Genomic DNA, 14,194 nt, shown 5'->3' with positions numbered 1-14,194 from the left:
ATCTGCCATGTCAGCAAAGTTGGCGCTCAAGCCCCCCAGAAGGTGGGGGGCTCAGGCGCACGATAGTCATGATGCACTAGTGCGCAAGCCCCCATAGACCAGGGGCACCTGGGCTAGCTTTAGCAGAATTCTGGTTCTTCATTTTTGTTGTTTTTCTTGCTTTCCTTGGTTTCCAGTGCCTTCATTTGATGCATAGACTTCTTCCAACTACTTTAAGCACATAAAAGCAAGGATTAGTGGTCAAAATATCTCATTAGAGCTTAAGGTGCAACCACTTAACAAACTAAAAGAAAACTTGGATTTACAAGGTAAAAAGTTAAGGAAGGGTTGACATTTTCTCTTAATTCATTACTGAATTCATGGTAAAATATGTCATTATCAGGGTGACATGCAGAAGACACTCCGACGCTCAAGTCAGGATTTTTCTTTGTAGACTTTTGATAATTTAGTAGTGAGTAAAATGTGATTTTACTTCGAACCTAAACCCTTATTTGTAGAGTTTAAAGGAATTTGACCAATTAATTTACCTCTTAATGGTCATTAATGCAAACCTTAACTTTTTAACGGCAGCCGTTATCAGATTTATTTGTGCATTAATTCTACTCAACGGTTGTCGGGACCCAACGACTGAGAGATTATATCCTACACGTTGACTGTTCGGTTCCTTAGAGTTGTATATCATCCTAACCGATCGGTAGTGTATAAATCCAAAGTAACATAGAGATTCTCCTACACCTTTACCGTTCGGTCAACAATAAACCCATACCCATAGTAACAATTATAAATAACAAATTAACAATAGAATAATGTATGTAAGCACACTGTGAAATACTTGGGTAATCATTACAAACAATAAGACTTTTATTATATAGTTTTATTAATTTTTCTACGTCTCTTTTTATCTATTCTCAAATTTTTTTAATCAATTACTTTTAGTTTTTATTTTATTTGAATCTAATATTTTTATTTTTCCTACCTATTCTCAACTTTAAATATTTATTTCTTCTCTTTCGAGCATTAACAACTCATAAAAGTGACAAATATATATATATATATATATATATATATATATATATATATATATATATATATATATATATATATATATATATGTATGTTTGTGTTCATTCACATACATGCGTTTATAATAGTTATTTTTTTAAAATTAAATAGGGATAAAGAGCTATATTATAAAATGAATATTTTCTATATAATTTATTTTACCTAAAGATTTTAAATTGTTTAAAGGATAATGTTTTTTCCCCTAAAAGTTGCATTCCTTCTTTTATTTTCTATAGGGTAACGTATTAATATTAATTTTCTCGAATGTTGTTCAAGAACTGATTTTTCAGTGAACAGAAGAAGCAGGGGAGGAGAAATAAACATGAATAATAGAAATTGAAAGTGGAATATCAAAACTACTTCGAAATATTTTAGTTTTTTTATTTTTAAAAATAGAAAAGAGATATATTTTTCTAATATTATAATATAAGAAAAGAAAAAATTATTCTATTATCACTAATGCAGAAAGGGCTTTAGACATCTGTTATTTTGGACTTTTGTCGTCGGATCCAGATCCGACGTCTTTATGGGTGAATGGGACGTCAAACTCCACATGTTCGACGTCTTTATAGACGTCGGATATGCATTTACCGACGTCTAAGGACACTATAGACGTCGGACATGGCATTAATCGACATCTACTGCAACTCGTGTCTTTGTGTAGCGTAGTAACACATTCTTCCTTTGCTAGTTTCGTCATAGAAGAGGTTGCGTCTTTTGGACCTCTTATGATATTTCAACCGAAAACCGAATCTGGGTCCTTGCCTAGTTCCATTCGAACCGGTAATGAAAACGAATACGATGACATAAGAACTAGGCAAGAACCCAGGTTCGGTTTTGGGTTGAAACGCTATAAGACATCCAAAAGACACAAGCTTTTCTTACGAGGAAACTAGCAAAGGGAGAATGTGCTACTACGCTACCCAAAGACACGAGAAAACTACATCAAAACACAACGAAAACTCATTTTAATCGGTTCAAATGGAAGATAATCCATCAAAGACTAATTTAATCGGAGTAAAGGTAAGTTTAAACAGTTCAAAAGAGACAAAAAAACACCTGGAAATACAATGTCGCGGAGAGAAAAGGCGAGAAGGAAGACGATTACGCGTAACCGCAGGTTCGATTTCTAATTTAACAGCAAACAAGACGTCAAACACAAAGGGCACCGATGTCTATTCTCGCCTAGACGTCGGAGCCCTAACTAATATGACGTCCAAAACAACTTTTCACCTACCCTGTCAGGCCATTTAGACGTCAGATGGCGGGATCAGACGTCTATATGGCGGAAAAAACTTTTAATCTACCTGTCAAACATATACACGTCTGTTAGGAGGGGCACCGACGTCTATAATCGTATATAGACGTCGGGGTGGCGGGATCGGACGTCTATATCACTACAAAAAAGAAGGGATTTACCGAAGGCCAGAAGCCCTCGGAAACAGCCCCAAACCGTTGTCGCTAACATTTACCGAGGGCCTTTGCCCTTCGGAAATTACCGAAGGCCAGAAGCCCTCGGTAATTTCCGAAGGGCAAAAGCCTTCGGTAATTTCCGAAGGGCTAAAGCCTTCGGTAAATACCGAGGGGCAAAGGCCTTCGGTAATTTCCGAAGGGCAAAAGCCTTCGGTTATTACCGAAGGGCTAAAGCCTTCGGTAATTACCAAACGTGGGTATTTAGCGAAGGGCAAAAGCCTTCGGTAAGTTGGAGGAAATTGGTTTAGACAAATTGTATTTCTTATGATACCAACAATATAAACAGACCTGCATAACAGTTTTCAAGCACATACAGACTTGCATAATGTGCATCTCAAAGATGCAATCATATGATCAATATCCATACAACATCCATTAATCCATAGAACATCCATTAATGCATAGAATGAAACAAGAATTTCAGTTTAGGTGACCATAAAATTCATGAAACAAGAATGAAAATAACATATCACATATAATCATGCAAATTTCAGTTTAGGTGACCATACCTTCGCCTTTGTTATCCTTTCCTGATCAAGTCTTCTTTGTAGACTCTCTTCCTCCCCTTCTGGCCACAATTCCTTTAAAAACTCACCTAAGACATCAAATAGAAGTGTATTTAAGGTTATTCATTACACTTTATAGACATTGGTGCCCCTCCTAACAAACGTCTGTGTCCAACTTATTTACGAGCATGTCACCGATCAATAATTTACGTTGGTTATTTTGTGGTCCGACGTCTACTGGGTGATGTTAAAGGTCAATTCTGCACTAGTGTATATATAATCTATAATATAAGAAAAAAGAAACTAAAATTTTATTTTATTATCTAGGTTTATTTTGTTGATAAAAGTGTTCTAAAAAATTGATTTTTTTAGTTATTTCACATTGGCAGTTTACTTTTTTTTTATATTTATTTTATTATCATATGTGCATAGAGAGTTAATTTATCATTTTATCAATTTGTTTCATTTCAACTTAATTTATTTTTTTATTCATATTTATTTTTCTACCACATGTCTTTAGAGAAATATTTTATTCTTTTATCCTTTTTATTTGTTTTTAAACTAATTTATCCTAAAAGAATAGAAATATATTTCAATTTTATCATTTAATATATAAAATATCATTATTTTAGATTTTAAGTAATATTATCAATTTCTTAAATTTAAAATCTTCTCATCAATCTTTAAAACGTCAAATATGTTTAAAGTTGATGGAAATTTTTTGCTAATCATCTTCATTCATGATATGCATCCCTAAAAACTATTTTAAAATTAGTTATTTTTTAAACACTAGTATAATCTCATTAAACAACAAACAGAAATGATAATGTGCAATATTAATTTAAATAAGAGTATTTTAGAAAAAAGAATATCATTAAATGAAGTATAAATAACTGAAATTTATTTATATTTGATAATAAAAAATGTATTTATTTTTTCTTATTATAAATGAAAAGAGAAAGTATTAGTTTCGAAAAAATTCACTTTTATATATACCTTTTTTATTAAATAAAAAACAGTTTAATAAAATAAGCATGCCAAAACATTAAAAAAAAAACATATTATATATTTTATTTTTAAAAAAGCTTAAAATTTAATTCAAATCATATATGAAATATCATGTTTAATCTTTGTCAATCGGTAGTATATTTTATGTGAATAAAACATATTTTCCACAAACTAACACTTTATAATGTTTTTTAAGCTATGTTTTCCTACGAAAACATCATGTTCTGTTCTATATGTTCTTGATTATAAAATTAAAAGTGAAGAAAAGAAATAAAAATTGAGACGAAAAAGTTTAGGGAATCTCATACACGTGTGCGTGTTCGTTCTTTGTTTGCGGCATCAGGCTTGCTAGCTTCTCTTACAGGCAATTTTATTGAAACTAAACGATAATTGTCATTGTCCGTGAAAACTGTGATTTCAACATTTGCAGAATACACGTGAAAAGTTTAGGTGCCGTCCTTAGAAACTTGAAAAGAAACTTTGAAAAAAAAGAACACAACATTTACAAAATATTTTAAAATATATATAATGTTTAAGTCCTCTAATTTTAAAAAATATATATATATTAAAAAAACTATTGTAGTCATTAATTTAACTGAGATACAATGTTAATGAATAGACCTAATTATATATTAAAAAATAGAAATATATTATATCTGATATATTTTATATATTTAACTAGATTTAATTATTAATATAATAAAAATATTATTACTGTAAACTAGTATTCAAAATAAAGTTTAATAACAACGTAAAGCAAGTAAACCATACAACTTCGAGTTTAGAAGAAAAATATTTTATTATATTAAAATTATTAAAAAAATAGATTGACTAAGTTTAGAAAATCGTATGGCAGAGAACATAGAATGATGTATATAATAGAAAAATAGGTGTAGAAAAACATGACTTTATTTAAGAAAAGAGTAAAATATGGAAACAGGAATGGTTGAATCTTCATTTTCGTGTTATTTATTTTATTTCTGTGTGTATCCCTTTAAGCAGTTTTGTTTGGTTTAGTGGGTACAAAATATAACGAAAACGAAGTTGAGCTGCATGTAAAACAAAATTATAGCTTTTTGAATGGTAGCACAATTAAACTAGTTTTCCCACATCATATCATCAAGCATATATTATTCTTTTTAAGAAAAGCTATATTTGTTTTTTAGCAGATCATTCAACTGTGTCATTGAGAGAACTTTGCTTAGTTGTATGTCATGCTCTTGCATGGTCCCATTAGAGAATTTATGTATATTCTTTTAACATAATTTTATCATATTTTTCTTAGTGAAAAATCAAAGATTTTGACTAAGAATGTATAAATTAAATACTAATAATACTTTTTCTTTTAAATGCTTTTTTATTTGTTTAAATTAAAATTCATAAACATCGTGATGAAAAATGCAAATGTAATTAAAATTCATGACACACCTATTTAGGAACTGATATATAAGATTTGGAATTATGATGTAAAATTTCGAGGTTAAGATGATGTTCGATATTATGACAAGACACAAGTCAAAGTCTTGTACTCACACAATGCTACATGTTTTTTTTTTCTGAACTGAATGAATTAAAATAATGTAATTATTCTTATTTGATATATTTGTTATCATTAATAAAAGAATATTTTATATAAAAGTTCACTAAAATTAATATTTTTTCACTAATTTATCCATATTAAAGAAATATACACATCTTTATTATCTCTCATTTTTATCTCATAATCTTCTTCAATAAATAACTGATTATCGTCCATGTTACAACAATAACACATAGCATAAATTTGACTTTCTTCTTTTTAAAAGTCAAAACATATGTTTATTCTCAAAATTTAGTGGATATGAAATTTATATCAATATGATATAAACAAAATTTCAATGTCAAAGAATATAGTTTTTAATAATTATAAAATTTTTAAAACCAAATATCTACTGAACTAAAAATATTTTAATAATTCAAAAGAGAAGTGACATAAAGTCAACTTTTGTTATATTTTTCATGAGTTCGAAGAATATTTTATTTATTATTTTATGATAGTTTTTTACATCTTCTTCAACTGCCATTAATCTTCAACCATGGAATCTGCAGTGCTCTTTTTTACAAACATTACGTCGCTTTGACTTTCTGTACAGTTTATATTATGAAATGAAATTTCACACTGATCACACGTACTATATGATATACAATTAATGCGTGAATTCCTAAAACATAAAATATGCGTTGATTATTGTTTAGGTGATGATGTTAGAATTTTAAAATTATACAGCAATCAAAGGTGTAATCTAAACAGTATATAAAAGTGTTTCCAAAAATAACAAAATTAAAATTGTGATGAGTTGCTGCAGCTTTGAAGAAACAGATTAACCGGCCACTTTTCTTGCTTAATCTCTCATCACTGTTCAAATTCCACAATGTAAACATCCACACTTTCGAAAACATATATAAGCTCCCTCATCAACACAATAAACAAATACAATTTTATACGTCTAATTTATCTATTTTCAACTCTCTTTTACACTCAATATATTTATACATTTTTATTCATAAAAATATTAACTATAGGTTTAATATATTTTTTTAGTGATGTTAAAGTGGGTTGAAATCTGTGAGCCAATCTGATCCACTATGGGTTGGATTGAAAAAAAATTAAAATTTTGATATCGGTCAATTTTGAATTCGGTCCACTAAGAACCTGACTCACCTGGTAAGCTGAGTTGGTTCATCAATCCACTTAATTTGTTTAGCTTGTTTTTGGATTATATTTGAAGTTTAAAATGATTTTGGATTGTATATATATTTTTTATTTTGAATTATGTTAAGAAGTAGACTTTAAACCTAACTCAATCTCACTAAATCCACTTGTAAGATGAGGTTTGCACCCACTTATATACTTTAAATTGGCCGTATCTAACAAAATTGTCAAAATACAAATAAAAAATAATAACAAACTATCTAAAGATAAAAAATAAAAATAAGATAAAGATAACATATCTAACAGAATTGTCTTTAACATCATTTTGGATTGAAATGTATTTAGATTAAATTAGAAAAAATTATTATTTTTTCTGGAATAAAAAAAACTTGTAATTAAGTGAGTAGTGGGTCAACCGTTTTAACCAATCAACCCGTGATGAGTGGGTCGGATTCAAATTTTCTCGGCTTGCTAATAAATAAGTCGGATTGGATTGATTCACTAAGTGTCTAACCCGTGGTAGATCGGACCAGATTGGGTCGGCTGACCCGTTTTGACAATATTAATTTTTTTATTCCAGTATTTGTAATTATTATTCAATATTTTTCTAATTTTTCTACTCAATATAGTCCTAATACTTAATGCTATCTTTTGTTAGATAAATGTTAATGTCATTAGATGATAATTATTTGATATAATAAGATGAACCAACTATGTGTTTTAATTACCACTATTTTGTTATTTCAGTGTGATGAATGAATGTGAACAAAGAGTTGAGAAAAAGAAATGTCACCTTCTTAAAAAGCACATAAAGAAAGTGTTCCACATAAAATTATAAACTATTTTATCCATACAAGTTTACTTTATGTGATGTATTTTAGAGACTCCAATGTTTTGAGGCATTGCCTCGAAAACAAAAGTAAGATTACAAAAGTTAGCATTCACACTGTTAATGTTCTGCTATTAAAGTTGTGTTTTAAAGTATTATTAATTTTGTTTTCTTTAATAAAAATCTAATTATTATTGCACACGAATATGAAATTAATAGCCACTAGTTAATTACACCCTCCGACATTGCATTAACACCTGATACCATAATTAGAAGTACATGAAACAAAGTCTTACATATACACCTCAATGTAATTATTTTTAGGTAAAGTTGTATATAAGTTACGACTTTAATTAACGTAATTATTTTTTAATTAAGATCGTGGATCTAAGCACGAATTCAACCTTTACTTTAGTTATAGGTACACATCTAAGGTCGATTTTTATATAATTTTCTTGACAATTAAAATTGTACAGTCTAACACGCCATCTAATGTAACTTTAAAATTTCACTATAGTAAAATCATATAACTTTGATTTACATCTTAAAGGAAGTTAAAAGTCGTGACTCAAAAAAAGAATTCTACTTTCAACATGACTTGGCAATAATTTTTTGAAACTTACTCATTTTCGTAAGTTTGAAAGCATATTACTCTAATTAATATGATAAATTTATTGAGTTTTATTTTATAAGAAATTAACTAAGATGTTGATATATGTTAAGAAGTGATTTTTAAATTTAATTAAATCTTACAAAACCAACTTGTAAAATAAGGTTCTATACCGGATAAAATAATAAATCTAAAAAATATTAAACTTTGTTAGGATAAGCTTTAAACCTGACTTTAATATTATATTAAGAAATGTATTTTAAGTTTAACTTAACCATAAAATTGACTTTCAAAATAAAACTGACACAAAGTTATATATACTAAATTTATATCTAGTGAGACTTTCCAATAACATCAAATATTATCTCTTCTCATAATTAGACATTTAAATTTAATTTATATGAAATAAGAAATATTGTTTTGATATTTGATGGTTGTATATCACTAGTTATGGGTATTAGTTGTAAATATTAAATAAAAGATGTATTTAGAAGAATGAATGCAATATATATTTTAAACGTTCTTCTCAACGTGAATCAAGAGTTTGTATCTACTTTTTCTCATATATTTAACATAGGCAACAATACAAAAGGTCGCTATCAAATATAAATTGAATAAAATAAATAAATTTTAAGTTTATTCAACCTAACAGTTGAAAACATAATCTTTCATTTCTATTTATCGAACACCATTAAAAGTACATATCGAGGAGCATGAATTCAAATATCACAAATGTAAAGTCCATTAAAAATAATAATAATAATAAATTAAAAAAAAAAAATATATATATATATATATATATATATATTTATATATAAAATAAAATAAAAAAAAATAATATGATTGCAAAATGACAAAGAACCTTTCAGAAGTGGAATGGTGATCAAGACACTTTTGGTGGTGAAGTCAAAATATTATTTTTTATAAAATAGTATTTTTAATAAAATATTAAAAAAATAAAAAAATAAATAAATAAATAAAAAGACAAAACTACTTTCAGAAGTGGAGTTAAAGGGAACAACTTTCTGTAATGGGATTTAAATATTATTTATAATAAAATATTATTTACAAAAAAACCTAAATAGTGCCAAATCTTAGCCTATAAATAGCAAGCATGAGGAAGGCTGAAACTTGCACCCAAAATTGAGAAAACTTTTGAGAGAAGAGAGTTGGAGGAAATTCTAGTTGCAAAGGGGAAATTCTGGAAGTTTTCGGGAAACAATTTCTAAGCAGAAGATTAAGTCTGGAATAGAGGTAAGGGGAGCTAACCTTGAGTATTTCGTTTTGTATTATCTTGAGTCTTGAATATGCAATATTTCTCTTTTATCTGATCTTAAATCTTGAATATGGAGTATTTTGTTTCTGTATGATCTTGAATTTCGAATAAGAACATGTATCTATGATCTTGAATTTCGAATAAGAATATGTATCTGTGCCGAGATCCAAGTTTGATAGTTGTAAAACGTGATACTGATTCTGCTATACTAATTGTACGTTATTATTACTCAGAACATTTAGTTGTTTCTTTTGCATTTTTAGAAGGATGAGAAGTTGTCTAACCGGCTCTGCGAGATTCAACTTCTTGTATTCCCCATACCTTTTATTGTTTTTCTTATTTATTTATATTGTATTTTTGGAAGGATGAGAAGTTGTCTAACCGGCTCTGCCAGATTCAACTTCTTGTTTCCCCAGAACTTTTATTGTTTTATCTATTTTCATTGCATCTTTTTGGAAGGACGAGAAGTTGTCTAACCGGCTCTGCCAGATTCAACTTCTTGTTTCCCCAGAACTTTTACTGTTCTATTTAATTTTTATTGCATCTTCTTGGAAGGATGAGAAGTTGTCTAACTGGCTCTGCCAGATTCAACTTCTTGTTTCCCCAAGAATTTTTATATATTAAGATCATTTTAATGATTGTCAAACATTTGATTCTTCTCCAGTGACCATTTATAGTATTATTTTATTATTGTTATCTTGTATGATTTCTATGATGAATGTATTTTATGATGTTGATATGAAAATTATGCATCTGAACATGATATGAATATTATGGGAAGATTTTGTAATGGTATAATATGAGTTGAGGAATATGAGCATGATATGAGTCTCATGGAGAGATTCTGTAATGATATGGTATTAGTGTATATGTTGATGTTGAGGGTCCTGTTGTTGGAGGTTATCCTGATACTTTAATAATCATCCAATATCAAGTAGAGAAGGATGAATTATGTGGTGAGAGGGACAGGAGGTCCTGGTCTATGTGCCGGTTTTGGACATAGTGTTGAGGACTAACCTTGTGGATGGTATAAAATATTTTGGAAGTGTATTTGTAAGAATAAGTAGAAGTCATCACAAGTGCATAACCTCCCGTGACTGCTCATCAACGTATCATCCGGATGAGTGTCTATTGGGTGTTGTGGGATGAGTGTCTATTGAATATTGTGGGATAAGTGTCTATTAGGGATTGTGGTATGATGGGATGAGTGTCTATGGTGCGATTGTTGTATGATAGTATGTGGGTGTATGACATAATTATTATATGATGTTTGTTAAGTATATCAATGTAATTATGTATGTTTTACAAATGATTTGTGTAATGTTAGCTCAACCCTACGTGTTTGTATTTGTGTTTGTGCGATGATCGTATAATTCGTTATACCGGAGCAGATGAAGGAATATCGTTTGATTCAGTGCCAATGAAGGAAGAGATAGAAGAATAAATTAGAAGAGTTCGAGTTGTATTTATGAGTTTTTAGTTGAAATCTGAGTTTAAAACATATATATATATATATATATATATATATATATATATATATATATATATATATATATATATATATATATATATATACACACACACACACACATAGGTATCTTGTATGAAGTTCTTTATATTCATTATGAGTGGTGGTATATCTTGTATGAAGTTCTTTATATATATATATATATATATATATATATGTATATCTTGTATGAAGTTCTTTTTATATATATATATATATATATATATATATATATATATATATATATATATATATATTATGAAGTTCTTTGTCAAGTGTAAGATTATGGGATGTTACAACAAATGTTCATCAAGAAATATCTACTAAGCCAGGTAGAAAACTTCTACTGAGGATTCTCTACTGGATTTATACCTGACTCATTTTGGGACACTAGATACATGTAAATGTTAAAATATTTATCGTATTTATCATGATTATATTGTGTCTATGTTTATCTTATTTATTATGATTATATTGTGTCTAGATTTATCCTATTTATTATGATTATATTATGTCTAATATTACTCTATTTATCATAATTATATTGTGTTTAGGATTACTATATTTATTCTTATAAATAGAAGATTATGAAAGAAATCCATTACACCTTCTAGAATTATTTTATAGTTTTAATATCAAGTTGGTATCAGAACCGGTGGTTTGAGTTTCTTCTAGTATATGAATGTAAAAGTTTGTTGAATAAAATTTCGTTTAGGTTGTTAAGGCATCTAACTTTATCAAATTGTTCACCTGAAGATATGCATCTTGTAGTATATGTAGTGGATAATTTCAGTACAGTGTTTTAGTTTTAATATTACTGAAACTAATGTTGTACGGAACGAGCAGTTGCTTAGTGACATTAGAAGTATGGTTCATGTATTTTCTTTGTATATTTAAGTAGTTTGACGAAAGTTAATTATGATAAATATTTACTACAAACTAGTAAGTGACCCGTTTTTTATTTTTTTTATTTTACCTAACAATAATATATAGCAGAATATATTAAAATATATTATTGTAATATATTTACAATATATTTTCATACTATAACATATATAGTATAATATATTTACATATTTATGGTTGGAAAATATTAAAATAACGTATTGTAATATAGAATGTATGGAGTGCAACATATATACATTTAATGAGTAGGTGTTAAAAAAGAAATTAGGAAGTTGAACTTATAAAAGTTGATATTGGTATTTTTCTTGGTGTGTATATGTGGTGGTGGTTAGAATGTACATTTATGGAGGAAGTTATATGTCTCCACATTAATAATTGCAAACATTTTGTACACTAATATCATACCCCAGTCATTGCTTCGGTAAAGTGTAGGGAGACAGTTGATGTAATTGTTGTCATATGTATTAATTTTTGAGGTAATTCTTGGTTTGGTTAACATTGTCAATGTTGTTTCTTCTACTCTGAATTTGTGTTTAATGAATACTGGATCATTTTTTACGGTTGTGGATTTGTTTGGATGGTATAATATTAAGTTTGGTTGATGTGTATTGTTTGCATAATAATAATTTTCTTCATGTGTACTATCACAAAGAATACGTGTGAGGAAATGCAATATCGCGAAGCTTACTTTTTTTCACCCATTCCTCAATATTATCTTCCACCTTTTGCCACCCTCTTGAAATCACTAGTCCTAATAGCACCTCAACAACGGTAAAACCCAACCAACAATGGAGTTCACTCAGCCATCAATGGAGCTCCTCCACCACAACAAACCTGCTCCACACTTCACGTCTTCTACCCATGCAAGTTTCATATTAAACTAAATAGCAAGACAGAATTAAAAATATTATGATAGGATGTAGGAAGAAAATGATAAGATATAAGAAAAACCCAATACTGTGTCTCTTCCGTAGTTAATACTATCCTCAAAGTTAGGCCATCTCTTCTTTTACCTTCATCATTTCAATATGCATTTTCGTAAATTTTTATATTTCAAAATATATAATTTCAAATATTATTTGTTATATTTAAAATTGTGCATTTCAAAATATAAAATAAAAAACAGATTTTAGATTTTCAAAATACGAAAAATTGTATTTTAAATTATACATTTTAAAATACAAAATAAAAAATACATTTTTAGTTATACATTCTAAAATACAAAATTTATATTTTAAATTATACTATCTAAAATATTAGAATTTATGGATATGTAGGAAAATATTTGTGGAGGTACAAAAAGAAATTGTCCATTTTAATATGCAAACTGAGTTACAACCATTAAGCCATGGACCAGTTTCTGATTAGCCATGGACTCTGGCATGGGTGTTACTCCCTCCACCGTCACATTTTCTCCCTCCACCTCCCCAATTCTATTACATATTTTTTGAATTACAAAACTAACATTTTATAATTACACAAATAACCTTTTTATTTTTTAATCCTAATTATTTACTTTAACCCTAAAATCTATCTTTCTACCCCTTCTCACCCACCTCCCAACCCTTCAGATTCTCACCTAAGCTCCATCAGATTTGTTTCTCATCTTCCATTTTTTCTCACAGTGTGGTGGTGCTTCAAGGTGTTGGTTCAGAGGCGTGAGAGGTTCAGAGACGTAAAGGTGCGTAACAAAACCCTAAAATATAAATCGTATAATCTTTAAAAGGATGTGAGCATCTGTCAACGGATGTCAACATCCGTTTAAGGGAAAACGGATGTCAACATCCGTCGACGGATATCGACATCCGTTTCAGATCCAAACGGATACCCGACATCCGTTTTTGGCCTGGTTATCTTCTTCCTTTCTCCCAACACACGCACACAGCAAAAAAACGCATAGCACAGCACAACACAGATATATATGCATTGCATTTAAAAAAAATTAAAAATATCATCACTAACCTTGTGAGGAAAAATGGAAGATGAGAAACAAATCTGATGGAGTTTAGATGAGAATCTGAGGGGTTGGGAGGTGGGTGAGAAGGGGTAGAAAGATAGATTTTAGGGTTAAAATTAGAATTAAAAAATAAAAAGGTTATTTGTGTAATTATAAAAGGTTAGTTTTGTAATTTAAAAAATATGTAATAGAATTGGGGAGGTGAAGGGAGAAAATGTGGTGGTGGAGGGAGTAACACTCCTCTGGCATAGACCTCCAATGGAGCGTCAAGACTCAAAGTATAGAATAATTTTTATATTAATTTTATAATAAATTCAAATTATTTTTTTTTTCATTTTTTAAATTAAAATGATTGTTACAATTAAAAA

This window comes from Vigna umbellata, chromosome 4 (genome assembly GCF_029865625.1).
Source record: "Vigna umbellata cultivar VRB3 chromosome 4, Vumbellata_1.0, whole genome shotgun sequence".
Lineage (NCBI taxonomy): Eukaryota > Viridiplantae > Streptophyta > Magnoliopsida > Fabales > Fabaceae > Vigna > Vigna umbellata.
Note: the sequence above shows the minus strand (reverse complement) of the source record.